The following is a 15,618-nucleotide window of genomic DNA, read 5'->3' as shown; positions in this document are numbered from 1 at the left end:
ATTCATCTAGAAACTACTTACATTCTGCAAGACATCCCTGAATAAGTCTCTCAATTTATTTATATCTCTAAGATGATTTAACACTAAGTTAATGATTTAGGGACCTATCTGATTCCCAGGAAAGCCAGTCAGAGACTGTCCCCATCTAACCAACTGGGTAAAATACCTACTTACATTTAAATACCGTTTACATTTCTACAAAATAATTTGTATTGCTTGCTAATACCTTGGATGAAGAGCTTTTTGTAGATTACTACCCCATCAATTTTTAATCCTTACTTTTTAAGTTTTCTTTCATTAGGAATGGAACAAAAAGCAAAGCTACAAGTACAGACCTAAACCCTTCACATTTTGAGAAGTTCCAGATTCAGGCACCTTGAACATAAACTTAATTCTCTGGCTTTGGATTTAGACTAAACAGAAAATAAGCCTATTTTCAGGTTCCAATTTGAACATATGGTAAATTCTTAGGAAATTATTTGGCCTGATGGGTTTGTGACACTGGAAGAAGGTTGAAATCAGAAAAGGTAATTTCCTTCCTCTCTACTGAAAAGCAGTAAAATTGATTTGTTGCTGATATTTTAGGGAGATTTGTTTCTAGAGACAGCAGGGAAAGCTAATTCACCCAGAAAGTCTTCCTGTTTTCCAGGACAAATCTGTCTGTTTTTCTTTTACATTGTCATTGCCTTCAGCAGATGGGAAATTAGTAGCCAAGGAGCTGCTAAGAAATTCTGTTTTAGACTTTAGAAATCCAAGGCATGGAAAATTCATTCTTGACTTGGGAGCTGCTGCTTTATACAACCTCTAGTGACACATGCCTGCCTCACGAGGGGATCTGCTAAGATGCTTTGGGGAATTCAGGAGCTGAGCAGCAGCGCTCTTTGGCTGTTGGTGTCACTGAGGCATCCAGTTCCTCAGGAGCTGCCTCTCAGGAGGGAGCTGAGCTGGGCTGGTGAAGCAGGGCTCTGGATGAGCACCCAGGACAGCAGAGATAATAATTAGAGAAAGGCGTGTGGGGGAATGTCTCGCTCGCACCGAGGACAGCGCGGAGCCTCACCACCCACGAGGCATCGCTGGGATGATGACTTAATTGAAAAGAGTTGCTCAAGCATGTACCAGGCCTGGCACAGAGTTAGAAACTTCTGCTTCAGGTAATGTTTTAACAAGTTGTTTTCTTTTCTCTGTTGTCACCTGAACCAGAAGATTCAGGTGCCTGCTTATTGCGTAGATACACCTCGGGTTATGCACCAAGCCTGGTTTTTTTTCTTTCCTTTGTTTTGTTTCTTAACTGGTCGCATTCATGTGCTCAGGCCTCTTCAGCATTTCAGATCCCAAGTGAAACAAGAAATGGGAGGAAGCAGAACAAAGCCACCATGAGTACACAGGTGAGAGGTGGAGTGTTCTACTTCATTCCAGAGAACAGGAATCACATCTGGTCAGTCAAGCTTTTATTCCACCTCCAACTTTTATAGAAAATATTTACAGGAAAAATAAGCATTCGAAGTTAGACTCCTAAATCTAAATTATGCGGGCTAATTTATAATAAGAATTGAAAGTCCAGCTCTTTTTTATTCATTGAAATTTAAGGCTAAATGCAAAAAATTAGCATTAATATCAATGATACACACCAAAGTAAAGAGGAAAAATTACTTACCCTGCCTGACAATTCCTTCCCCTTCCACCCCTGCCTCTCTTTCTTTCCTCCAGAAAAGCAAATTGCAGCATATCTGGAAGAATAACTAATTTAAGTTATTTTGGACAAAGAGGAGAGAACAAAGTCCTATATCAATTCTCTTCAAACAACATTGAAGTTCCTAAGTATTGAATGGGCTGGAACTTGAATGTTTTGGGTGATGTGCACTGTGTCTCTCTCTGGTGATCTGGGTGCTTGCAGACAGAAAAAAAATTTACTCTTCTGCAGCTGCTCCATTGCTGGTCTGGTGTGGTCTGGCTTTGCACAAGGGCCTGTGACTGAGGAGAGGGTTGGTGATTTTGCACCACCTTCACTTTCTGGGTGACTACAGATCAGACTCCTGACAGCTCATGACTTGTGAAGTCCACAGGGAAGAGAATATTTTATGTCATTGTTTGTAGAGGCAAGTGAATAAAAGCTGTGGGAAGCTGTCCAAAAGAAATTGGGGATCTTAATCAGATTCTCTGAGTTGTGAAATGAGGTGGCAACCAGGCTCCAATGTCTCTGTTCACAATCTGTGCCACTTCCAGACCTGATCTTACCCTGCCAGGGCAATAAAAGACACACTCTTCCCTTTCTGATGTCACCAGAACTGACACTGCCTCTCTCCTAATCACCCCGCGTGTGCACTTAGTGAAAGGAAAGATACATTTGGAACTTTGTGAAAACACCACTTAGAGCACAGCAGAGTTTATCATGGTGACAGATATGCACAGGTGACCTCTATCAGAGAATGAACATCTGTCTTTTCTTAACACCGCTCTAAGAAGAGATGATCAACTGACCCAACCAGCACAGCCTGTACCATGCACACTCAGGTGCTGGGATTGACAAAGATCCAGGTGATCTGAGCCCCTGGAGTGTTGCTGTGTTTTCCGTAAGGGGAAAGAGAAGAAAAAGTTCAAAGCAAATACCCTGTTGTCCCTCATCTACAGCTTGTCCAAAATGAACTCCCAGACTTGTTTCTTTATGAAAGCACCCAACAGTGTTTCATTTCAGCGACCTGGCAGCCTAATGCCCACCAGGCTGGCTCCCAGGTAGAGGCTTACTTCAGTCTGACCCCCTTAGCCCTAACCACTTTTGGGAAAGTTAAGCTCTGCTGAAGGTTTCTGGTGTTGAGTAGGGAGTCTGCAGCTGTCCAATAAACCCCACTAAGCACAAGGGTCTGTATGCAGCCCCTTGTGTGTTAAAGCTGCAAAGTCTCTGGGCACAGTCCAGTTGGATGTAAACAGCATTCCTCTGCTGGGGTGGCAAACGATACCTTCCTCCCTGCTGGGCCTCAAATGTAGCCAAAACTTGTTTACTCTGTAATTTAGAGTTCATTGTAATCTAAATAGGGATTTTTGCAATGCAAATAGGGCTGTACAGAATGTAATACATTTTATTTATCACTACTGTTAATTATGACTATATAGCTTATCACTCATCACATAGCTTGGATTGCAAAACACAATGTTTCAAACACACTTTAACTCTCAGATCATGATCAGTAAAGAGAATATATTATACTTTTAATATGCACTTTCCCCCACAGTATTTTACAATAGCCTGCATAAACTCCATTTTGCAGAAAAGGTTTCCAAGAAATGAAAAAAAGAAATATCTTGACTCATGTGCAAAGGTAGTTTATGATTGCATAAAATGGGCAAAAAGGTGTCCTTTTATTTGGTTTCCTGGAGTGCCCAGTTGTCCTGGCTGTTACACATCTATGAGGGAGTCTGCTACTAATCCCAAAATTCTGAGTATTAGATTATCATCCCTTAATGATCGAATGCTAAGACAAATAATTGCAGTTGAGCATGGCTAGAACAGTTTGATGGACTCAGTGCTCTTTAAAGGTGCTGAAACTAGAAGTGGAGTGCAGAGGCTCAGGAACAATATTCAGTGAAGGAAAAGTCTCCTCTCTCCTTGGCCTGTAGGAGGTGATCTAGGTTTGCTTCCTTTCTAATTTACACCTGTCATAAACTAATAATCATGCTCAATAAAAAATGAAATTAAAATACTGCCCAGTGAAGAGGGATGAAGTGGTTAATGTTTGTTACATGCCCTGATGCTGAACCTTGACATTCTGACAACACCCACCATTCTCGAGGTGCCACTGCAGATAAATGATTCCCTCCATCAGAGATAAAGGGCTGAATACTTCACTGTTGTCCGTGAGATACCATGACCCTTATGCCCCAAGAAGTCAGAAGTCTTTTATTAGCTGATTACTGTTCTAAGTTAATGTAGTTAGGCTAGGTCTAAGAAGCCTGATTCTGTGATTTTTACTAAACTCTCCAGCTATTCCTGTACCACACTGCATTTCAGAGGGCAGTGCAGCTGGGAACAGGTCACCCAGAGGGAGCTGGAACCTCCATCTGTCCAACGAGGCTTTCAGGACCTGGCCAGGCAGAGCCAAGTTTGATCTACATTTGGCAATATCCCTGTGCTGGGAGGAAGGTGGATCTGGATGGCAGCTACAGATTTCAGCCAGTCTCTGCATCTCCATTCAGCTCCCCAGCTCCTGTAAGTCCGTGATAAGTGCTGGGGTGTTGTAGATCTCACACAGCACTCATCGCCCTCTTATTGGAGATGGTGGTTGGTCCTGCAAGGACTGCAAAAGTGGGGATGTGGCAGGAGATCCCAGTGCCTCAGGCAGCTGTCTAAGGTCCCATCCAGCCCATGCACCTGGATTCCTTCCCACAATAAATGAGCAAGAGGATTAAGTTGAGATGTGCTGCTGGATTTTGGCCTAAGATGGTATTGAGGGCATGGCTGGAGAAGATGAGTAGATTGAGGGGATGCTGCATCTTCTATGCCCCAGTGCTTAAAAGTGCTGCTCATTTTAGCTGAATTTTGCCACAATAAATTCTTTTTCATCAATAAATGTATTGGTGAGACTGGCCACCATAAGCGAGTGCGGTGCTGGAGGGAGATGCAGAAATCAATGCAGATATTTGGCAAACTGGAATATCTGACAGTGTTGGAATTAACAAAGCTGGTCTAGCATTTCTCCTGCCAGTATCCACTCCTGTAAATAGGAATTTCATTTTTGTTGATGTAATTGCAATCAGCAAAATGTTTTGTAGAGCGAGAAGTTCTCTCTACAATATTTTCTCTGCTACCTGAAATTCAGAGTGGACGTGACATAATGTTCTGCTTTGAGTTTCATTTAATTTGAGCATTATGATAATGCTGAAATAACAGGAGAGTGGTAGCAAGTACTCTACATTTGAATATATTATCCTAGGTCTCACCAGCTGCAGAAGTTGCATTTACATAGACAGATGGTGGTATAAGAGACACCACTACTGACTGTTCCACAATGTTAAGTAGTTTTTCAGTCTGTGTAAGAGGCAGTGCTTGTGTTTGGAGTACTAGCAGCAACCTGTTTTGTTTATTCTTATATAATCAAAAACCCCGACAACTCCAAAAACAGCAGTCACTGCGGAGTAGCTGGTGTAAAGATGGAAGCAGTAAAACTGTCATGTTTGAAAATGCTGTTTGGGAGCTTCCACAATTTATTTTCTGAATGATTAGGGAGGCTGTCACAATGTAAAAGACTTGGAAGTAAGCTGTCCAACGTTTGAAGGTACATGGCTTGTCACAAGAGCAGTTAACTGCAGCTAAATCCTTGGTGATGTAAACAGCTGTCAGCTCTCAATTAAATAAGGATCACTCCATGGCTTTGCCTTGCTTCTGAGATAAGGGAGCCTTGTTGTTTCCATGCCAGAGCATCTACCTGTGCACAGAGCTGCTCAGCAGATTGCTGGTACCATTTGTTTCCAATGCACAAAGTGCTGAGTATTACCAGGAAAGAAAAAGCCTGACACTTCTTCCTCTACCAGAGGTGCATGCTGTACAAGGGTCAGGAAAATCCCTCCTGGCTGAAGTGCAGGGACCAGCCCAGCTCACACGGCCCTGGCCCAGGTGTCTCTGGCACTGATGGTGCCTCTGTCTCAGGGTTACTATTGGTCATGGCAGCACCAAGCAGCACTCATGCTCTTGTTTGAAAAGAGATTGCCTTGTCTTGCTCTGTGCTCTGCCTTCTTGCTGTGTAATGTACCTAATGTAGTCATGAACATAAAAAAATATTTGCTACCATGTACATGTGCACAGGGCAGTCTGGATTAAAGCAAACTGAACAAGCTTTATAGTATTTTCTCCAAGAACCCAATTTAAAAGGTGTGCTTTCCATCACAAAGATGCTATCAACCCAAAAATCTTACTTTATATTCCCAGGACCGATCATTAATAGTATTTCAATCAAAATTTGATTATAGTAATCCTAACCCGTTTAGTGCAAGCCCTGCAGGGCCTTTTATTTTTTTTTAACTGGATGAAAATAATACCATCATCAAAAAAGTGAAAAAAAAAGTATTTTATATTGAGATAATTTAAACTCATTACAGCAGAGACTACAGACTAGTGGCAAATGTTTTCTATAAAGCTGCTCTTTCTGAACACCAGCATTTATGAAAGTCACATCCACTAAATCTGTGGGTCTGTCTCATGAATGTTTTATCTAATTCCAGTGTTGCTAGCATGTCAGAGGGTTGTGCTTTTTGGGACGTTTCCAGTTGTCTGGTAGAAATCCAATTGCTTATTCATGGATGAAATCTGATCGAGATGGAAGATACTGCAATGAGTGGAATTACCTTTTGGCTTTGATGAGCTGGTCTAAAACTGGAGAGAGAAGCAAAATTCTATTATTTTTTTTTTTCTCTCCAGTTTTATTTATTTCATTTCCCTCCCCTCCATCCTTGTACTTTTCTCTGGGCAATTGGCAAATCCATGAGTGCTGTTAATGTTTCTCCTTGGCTGAACTTTAAATGTGTATTTTTGAACACAACCTCCCTATCTCGCACCTCCCTGAAATGCCCTGATCCTGTTGGCTCAGGGATTGTACTTGTTCTTGGAATATCCCAAGGGAAATCCCATCACTTTTCTCCCATTCACATGACCTAATGATTGTTTGAAAGTGCCTGATTTTGCGGCTTCTTTCTTTTAAAGTCTGAGTTTTGAAGTTTATGTTTTATATTGGACTTTGGAGAACTTTAGGTCAGTTCACTTCTTTTAGCCCAGGCATGAAAAGCTTTGCTGGAAATTATGTGGTGTCCATGTAAATACTGAGATATAGTTGAGAAATGGACGGTTGCCTTAAAGACAGGATACGAACAATGAAAATACACCAACCTTTAGCCCACAGCCATTATCTGTGGTACCTTAGTAATAGATGTAATACCTTGTGCAGAGTTCAAGGCACTTACATATAAAGACTGAGGGACTTTCTTTTCCCACAGAGTTAAAAAGAGAATGTCGTAACTAAAGACAATATTATTTTTATTCGTTTAAAATGTGTTGTGAATAACCTGAACAAATGCATAAAGCCCCCATGCAGGCTAGTCAATATAGAATATTTTTATCTGCCATTGCAGTCTACACCATTTTTGTACTAACATCTTAAGCAAAAATATGCCAGACCATTTGGGCCTTAGGATAATGATGTTGTGATTTATTGCACTCTGTGTTTCCATCCTGCAGCAATTACCAGAAGAGCTGATAATGGTCTGCAATTTGTTTTCCAGAACTGGGAATAGCTGCCAGCAAGAGCTGCTCTGAGGGAAAGGCAGTGGCTGTTTACCTGCCCTGCTGAGCCAGTCCAGGGAGGACAGGTCAGTGAAACCCTTGGGAATGCCCAGCAAAGTGCCAGCTCGGTGAACTGAGAACAGCTATTTCTTATGAGGTTCTGCAGCGGGACCAGTCAGTATAAAAACTGACTTTTTATTAAGTTTCTATAAAAAAAATGAGACCTGACAAAAAGAATGGGTAATGTATCCGTTTTTCTACTCTCCAGTTCACTTACATCAATTTAAGATGTGTCCTCAATTCCAAGAATCAAGTGACGCCACCCTGTTTTTAAAGAGCTCACAGCTCTTGCTATTGGTGGAGGTTCCTTATATTGGAATTTACTGTAAGCACTTGTCATAGCTATATGAAATCTTTATAATCCATGGGGTCAGAGATGTTTCCTGTTTTGAACTGGTTTCTTGGTGACCTTGGTGTCAATGTATTGAGGCTCCACACACAGTTTTCAGGACTTGATCCTGCCCAGCTGTGGCAACAGTTTGTCAGCTGACAAGAGATGAGACCTTGTGTATCTTAGTACAAAGGACAAATATTCATCTTCAAATATAAGATGATTTCATACTTATTGAAAATTTTTGGGTTTCCATTACTATCAGCAAGGTTGGTTTAATTCTCTTTAGTAGGAAAGGGATTGTAGGCTACAGAAAAATAGTTTGAAAGAAGGTGTCATAACATAGGTCTTGGTAAATGTACGGAGTAGGATTTTCAGCACTTAATGAACTGAGAACATAAAGTGATAGAAAAATATATTGCCGACTGAGAAAAAGCTTTTTGGCTTCTCTAAAGAAAAGAAAGTGTTTGTCTATATGTTGTCATTGGAGAATGAAGCTGTTTTTTTTAAGAAAAACTGCATTTGGCTTAGCTTGTATTCTGTCTCATCTTCTGTTGGTTGTTTTTGTGTGTTTAGACTCTGCTCTGCTGTATTCAGTACCTGGTATTTTTCATGAGCAGTCATATAGGTAGCAGTCTGCTACTGGGGCATAATAGATACTGATTTGATTTTGACTTCTTTAGGCTTGGTATTCAAAATTTTAGAATGGTAAAATGAATTTGTACTGTGCTTTATTTAAAGGGGAACAATTAACTGGTTTGCCTTCCTCACAATAAGTACTTTCCTGAAACATGGCTGGAAAGAAAGAAGGAATCCTATTGTCATTCTCATTGGTGAAAGTCAGAACATAAGGGTCGGGATCATATCCAGTAACAGAACTAAATCCAGTCCTGTGTCAAGATGATGTCAGGGGATTGCAGATGCCAAGCACAGGTGAGAAAGGACTCTTCATTACCACTGCTTTCTTCTCTCTGCTTTCTTTCACACTCCTGTTTGTGAGAATTCTCCCCTGCATTCTCCCTAGTCAGTGGGACTCCCAATAAGTTTTCAGCAAGAACAGGAATAACAATGTCTGCAGGCACTTAAATGCACTTTCACTTTGGCAAGGACACATGAGTATTTTCCCACCATTCTTCTCCCCATTAGCAGCAGTGGCTCTTTTTTTTAACCTTTTTTTTTGTGCCCCAGCTCATTTTACTTCAACACTTCTGAAGGGTTATACTGAAGTCACTCTTCAGTGAGTAACCAAAATAATCAGGTATTAATTACAGCTAAAGAACAAGGTCCAAAGTGTGACTCATTATAATTCTTCAGTTCATCTAGAGTAAATAGGACCTTATCTGTGGGGCTGCCTAGGTTTTTTACCTCACTGATATGTGGAAACTATAGCTCAGGATCTTGGAGGAAACTTTGAACCCACTACACCAGTTTGAACAGGTCTGTGGCCTTTGGCTTTTTAATCTTTGCCTTTGTTCACTGTTAGATTTGAATGATTGCCAAGTACTGTAAAAGCCTGGAAATCGGATATTAATCTTGAAACTCTTATTTAGATTCTTTTCCCAAGGAGGATGTTGCACAATAAACATTGCCTATCCATTTGTCCATGGGAGAGTGTTTTCCACTTTTGGTCCAACTCTTATTCTCATTGATAATGGAAGAAACTCAGCACTCTGCAGGAATAGACACTGAAGATACAAAGCAACATGAAGATGTCATTATTTAAATGACTGTATGGATATTTTCATTAATAATATTGCTTTGCAGTCTGTTAAACTTTTCAGTAAAATATTTTGCAAATGATAATTCACAAAGGAAATACTTCTATTTTTGTGTCTTCGCAGAATAATTTGTACTTGAGATTGTAATATTTAAGTGCCCCTACTGGTCTAACAGAAAAAATTAACCACTTGTACATTATTTTAGTCATTATTACATTTCTATAACTCTCTTGAGAAAGTAGGGATTTGGATAATGGTTTCATTTTAGTTCTGAATAGATATATATTAGTACTTCTATAGTTTCTATGGAAGTACATTGGAATTAGGAGTACATTATAAAAAAATACCTTTTCATGTTGGAAGTTCAGCTTATAATTCACATAATGATTTTGAAAACTCTACCTTGCATCGCAACCTTTCAGTCTTTTGCCCACATAATTCCTGTTGGTTTAGGAACTCCAGCCAGTGCTCAGTTTCATATTAACAAATAGACCAAATTAGTAATACAAATGGTTGTTCCCATGTATGTATGCAAATATAAATAATACTTAGGATTTTTGCCTGGTAGTGTTTTTTAGCTTCAGCTGTAGTATATGAAGAAAGTGGGTAGCAGAACCATACCTTGGTTATTTGACTACATTTCCTTTTCGTGCATTTATTTGATAAAAAAGTGCTGCAGTATCCAGGGCTTCTCCAGGACTTCATAAGGCCTTGAACTTTCTCCTACCCTAAGGACAATAACATCAAATTTTCTTTCTGGGAGGTTTTAAGATCTGAAGTGAGCTGTTGCTGATTCCAGTACACTGAGATTGGGACCAAGGCAGATCCTCATCATCTCTATGAGGAGGTCATGCAGAAAACCCAAGGTAACTCATAACTTAGGTGAGGAGACCAAAAGGAAAGAGTTCAGCAAGGAAGCCTATATATTTCTTAAAGGTGGTGTCTTAATGAAATGCTAATCAGGTAAGTCCTGTACAGTTAGGATTTGTCATTTGATTTCTTGAACCTATGCTGATTCACCCTGATTTTGGTCTGACCCTCTGCTCCTGACATGCTTACAAAGACCAAGCTCTTTCTGCAAGCCTAATAATGTGGCTGAAACTGGTAATTACTATACATACTTCTAGAAGATCTATAATATAATTAGCAGCTGCTTTGAGTTGCAAAATTACAATAAGAGAAGATTTATGTGCTTCCCTTTAACTGAAGCATGGTTTACTTCGATAAATACAATTCTGAGATAAGAATAAATGCGTATTGCATTGGGCAATCTTCCCTGTGACACTGAGATATGTATTACCTCTTTGCTCCAATTATCCAAAATGATGTTGCTTTCCCTTTTTCCCTGCTTTGATTACCTTTTCAAGTGTTGTGTACCACCCTTGCCAAAGGGGTGCAATTATCCCTACAGGTTAAACCTCTTGACTTTGGGTGGAGAGGTTGTGCAAACACGTTGCCAGTGTGGCGGCTCAGTGAATCAAACTTTCTGCCCTTTCAAAACTTCTTTTGTTAGGAGTCCCACCTAAGAGTTTGAAGAAGCCTTGGTGGTTTGGGTAGGAAAATGACTGAAGCCAGGGAGCAAGAAAGCTGTTCCTGCCCTGGTCTGCCTGGTCCCTCACCACTGCTATGCTGCCAAGGATTTCTGATTTGCCTCCTTCGATCCTGGATGTTCCAGTGCAGAAACAGTGTCCCCAGATGTAATTGGCAGCCTTTAGATTATTATTTACTGCTTCTCTAGAACTTCATTAAGCAGAAGCTGACCTGAAGTAGTGAATGAACTGTGGCCAGGGTTTGAAACTGGAGGCACGATTCTTGCTGGCAACAGGTCCAGCTGTTTATATCTCAGAATCTCAGAGGATTCTCAGTTTTTAAAGGCCAGCTCCACCACTGGGAGCCTTTCCTGACACAACCTTAACAAAAAGATATGTGAGAATGCCTTCACCAGAATTGCATCCATTTCAGGCATTGTTTCTCCAGTGGGACCAATGACTTAAGTTCTTCTGCTTAGGGTTATGACTGCAGAGCTCATTATAAGGGTCTAAACTCTACTGAGGGTCTTTCTTGCTTTCCACTCATATGGAATATGGTGAAGATAAATTTATTCCACTGCCTTTCAAGTCCTCTGTGCTCAGAAGGGATTAAGATTTAAACCTTCTACTGTCCCCTCAAAGAAGGTGAACATCAAAACAGCCTTGTGACTGAAAGTCTGACTGAAGCTAATAAAAACCTGTTCTCTTGAAACATCCTTGTTACTGCATGAAGAGCACTTCTGTACCCTGCCAGCCTTCAGTTCTCTTCTACTGCTGTGGTGCAGTTCACTGATTAGAAACAATACTAGATGCACTTGTGATAAACTCTTTGTTGGGCCTCTGATCTGTGCATGGCTGTGCTCTCCTGAAATGGGGAAGCACAGACTACGTGCTGTGCAGCACTGCTCACCTCGCTGAGGCAACAGCCAAAACGCCAAAGAAAAGATCAGGACAATAATAATAATAATAATGATGGTGATGATAATGATAAAAATAAAATGACGTACTTTGGAAATCTCTTGCGTTACCTTGGCTTAGCCTGAGCAATTTATAGAAAAACTCCCGGTTCCCAAAATTTTAATTGGAAAGAAACTCCCAGATGGCAAAATTAGAGGTGTAGTTATAATTTATTTAACAATGGAGTGGCTTTTTGGGGGTAAAAGAGGAAATGCTTCAGATTTAAAACATTAAAGTTGCCTGAAGCACAGAGGGAGTGAATTGATGATAATGTAGAACTCTGGGTTTGACTCTTCATGAATCTGTCCCTGTTGCCAGAATTTCAGTCCCAATTCAGAAAAATTTTAACTATTTTTCGGAAAGGGATTAGATCTAATGAAAACTTTTCTGCTGATTTTGATATGATTTTGAAAAAACCTGAATGATAAGAAGCTTTAACCAGTGTATTTTCTAGTTGACTCTTGTAGTAGTAATACTGCTCTCCTTAAAAACTGCAGGATGATCTGGGCCTTCATCCAACTCATGCTGAAGTCTTTCAACTCAAATAGAATCCTTGGTGAAAAAAATTAGAGATGATTCCTCAGTAAATACAATACATTGTCTGTGATAGGTCTTGCAGTTACTCTTGCATTTATTCCAAAGCCTGGTACAGGATACTTAGGAGAACTGCACAGTATTACAGGCCTTTGTTTGAATTCTATTATTTTTATTTTGCAGATTTTTTTTCAACATAAAAGAAGGAGGAGGAAATTTATGAAAATGCAGACCTTGTCAACATAGTTCAATTTCTTAACTTGTCATCTTGTCTCAGTTCTGACTGGAAGAGCCTGAAGAAGGCCCTATGGCCAACTTGTCAGCTCTAATCTCCCCTTCTACTCCTAGCGGATATTTTATTAACACTTTTTAAGACTGTTTTTTATTTGTTTTGCAGTCTACATGCTGAGGCAGCAGCCAGTTTGGTTTTCTTCATCTTTCTCTCTTCATGCTTTCTGCTGCCTGAGAGAGAGAGGTTGGCTCTTCTGCCATCAGAGTCCACAAATCACAGCAAAAGGGATTGTTGCAGTTTTCATAAATGTGGTGTTACTTGAAAATTATAGACTGCAACTGCTTATTGCAGTTCTGTGCAATGGCTGTAAATTGGGCCCTGTATCTTTCTGGTGACAGTCATTCCCGCAACAGGCCTTTTAGGAAATTGGAAGGGAAATTAAACAAGAGCAAGGGGTAGCCTTCCTTTTATCTTTGACATGCCTTCCTGAAATCCTTATCTATCATATTCAGGCAGAGATGCTGCTGAAATGGTGGTGGATTTAGATGTTGTCTGTCTCAGAAGCTGCAGACTGCTGATCCTGCACGCTCTTTGAATCAGGTCTGTTGACGGGGTCTAGACACACATAAAATTTTATGAATGATGGACCATGATGACATGGCAACAATGGAATATATTATTTCTCCATTTTCACTGTCCATTCATTTAAAAATCAGCTTTCTCAAAGCCATTTAAAAGGGTTAAGCTGAACACACTGTGGCCATAGGTAGGGAACTGTTTGCAGAGAAGATTGAGTGGTCAGTAAAGGAAGGCTACATGGTGATTTTCTTTCTCTTGCCCAGGAGATAAAGATGAGTGCAGTGAATGTTCTGTTGTCCTTTTTTTTTGGCTATCTGGACTGTGAATTGAGGCATGCAGGAGTAAACAAGCCTACCTGTTTGGTTGCTCATTCCTTGCAGGATGTGTGTGGAGGTGTGGACAGCTCATCCACTGGCCTAGCTGCCTGAGCCAGCACAAAAGATGGTAGGTAGTGCATAGAAAACTAATATAATCCACTGTTATGTATTCATGTATGTTATATATAATATATACTCTAATAACTATATAATACCATACAAGGAAGGAAACTGTAAATGCAAGGTGGTTTCTGAGACTCAAAGCCTTCTTGAGGTGGTGCACATTACTCACTGCCCTGTATGCTGGGATATGCCTGGTCCTAATCCAGCCCCAACCTTCAAGTTTGGTTTGATGGGAAGGGCTCCTCACCTATCCTCACCTTTCTATTCACCACTGAGCTTGCCTGAAATGAACTCTGTGTTGACATTTGTGCAGGCAAAAAGTCTATGTCTGAAAAGAAAAGACCTTTTTATATCTGTTCTGCAGTAGAAGAGCACACGTTAATTCTGGCTATGGCAGATCCTCTAGGCCCACACCTCTGACACACCCAATATAAACAGAGTTTAAACAGGCACTTACCCTTAAGGGTGGGAGGGATGCTGAGTTTTATCACCTCACCACACCCCAGTCCTGGTTCCTCCAGGCCCTGTTAGAACAGCCAGCTTGGTTCCCTGTGTGCAGGAAGTGCTGAGGTTTGTGTCCCTCAGCAGTCACCTGCTCCAGGGTACTCTGTGCTGCAAGAAAAGGGTCAGGTACTAAACCACCTTTTTGCACGGGCTGGGGGGAATCACTCAGTGGTAGGAAATGATGGATTTAACAGCTTCACACATCTCAAACCAAACCAGAAACCCGACCTCGGGACACCTGTGCCTTTGCAGTGTTGCTGGTGCCAGTGGAACAGTAACCCTGAACCCAGCAGGACAACCCCCAGACACGCCCGGTGGGAGCTGGCTCCAGTCCGTGGCTGTTCTCACCCCTCTGCCAGGGCAAAGCCTGGATTGCTCCCTGTGCCATGTCTAAAGGAGCATGGGCAAATTACGAGGCAGTTAAACCCAGCGATCGCCTTATCTTTGCTGTTAGTATTGCTTTCGATTGTTCTGAAGGATAGATGGCAAGAGACCAGATTTGTTTTTGATGTGTAATATCACAGTTTACTTTTCACTAAGCCCAAACAAGGAAAACCTATAACTCTCTTTCACTTTTATCCCCTATTTGTTTTCATGTACGAGCACAGTGCTTCAATGTTCAGGCTGTAGATGATGCCAAGGAAAATTGAAGTCCAAACCAAGAAGCTGCTTTCACTGGAATTTAGAAAAACAAATACAGAGAGCTTTCTGTTGCTCATTTTATTTCATTTTCAATAAATCTAAATTTTGGGTCAACTCAACCTGACAGTGTTTATCTAAATAAAAATGCAATGGTTATGGGAATGAGAGCTGGTCCTTAAAATCAGAGGAGGAGGAGACTTTGATTAGTCTTTGGCTAGGAAGAAGGCAAGTGTCTAAAGAAAGAAGATTTGAAGACCTTGCCATGTTCCACTGGAGTGGGTATAAATTTTATTAGTACCTTTGAAGCAAGTATAATCAGACTCTAAATTAGTGATTCTGCATTACTTAATAACTCTTACTCAAAACTAGTGCTTCTGGCTAACTTCAGATTTTAGCTGGAGAGCTAACTGGAGGGGTTATTTGGAATTGCCTTAAACCTATATGCTACTAAATGATTTACTGGATATTTAGATACCTATAATCCTGGAATTAGACGTACTGGGATATAAATCCCTGAAGCTCACAAGCAGTTAAATAATGACTAAACGGGAAAAAAAAATCTAATCCTTTCCATGCTAAGGTATATAATAGCACAAAATTTGCAAAATCCATCTTCCACACCAAATAGAGTGATTACAAATGAAGGCAAGAACATTATCCAAAAATATTGGAAGCTGGAGAAGTACTGTGATCAAATAGAACATCAAACAATTCCTGAAAGAAAGGGAAACTACATAGATATTTATGTATGTGTTTTACAGGGTCTGCCCTGACACTGAGTTCCTTCTGTACATGCTTTTATCAAAATTCTCAGCCAATTGAATTCCA

At 40.5% G+C, this 15,618-nt stretch overlaps 1 long non-coding RNA gene across 5 annotated transcripts in view; it reads left to right on the top strand.

The window, feature by feature from the left end:
* LOC137481367 (uncharacterized) overlaps positions 1-15,618 on the top strand; it is a 150,529-nt gene that overhangs the window by 134,496 nt on the left and 415 nt on the right. For 2 of the 5 annotated variants that reach the window (XR_011003451.1, XR_011003449.1), the window contains 4 exons: positions 7,220-7,350; positions 8,397-8,588; positions 10,137-10,336; positions 13,585-13,648. This is a non-coding gene — a long non-coding RNA (uncharacterized lncRNA). Of the gene's footprint in view, positions 1-1,038; positions 1,152-1,310; positions 1,386-7,219; positions 7,351-8,396; positions 8,589-10,136; positions 10,337-13,584; positions 13,649-15,618 lie in introns of those variants that run through there. The other 3 variants (XR_011003450.1, XR_011003452.1, XR_011003448.1) reach the window with 3 other exon arrangements.

This window comes from Anomalospiza imberbis, chromosome 12 (assembly GCF_031753505.1).
Source record: "Anomalospiza imberbis isolate Cuckoo-Finch-1a 21T00152 chromosome 12, ASM3175350v1, whole genome shotgun sequence".
Lineage (NCBI taxonomy): Eukaryota > Metazoa > Chordata > Aves > Passeriformes > Viduidae > Anomalospiza > Anomalospiza imberbis.
The sequence above is the reverse complement of the archived record's forward strand: the minus strand, read 5'-3'. Positions and strand labels throughout refer to the sequence as shown.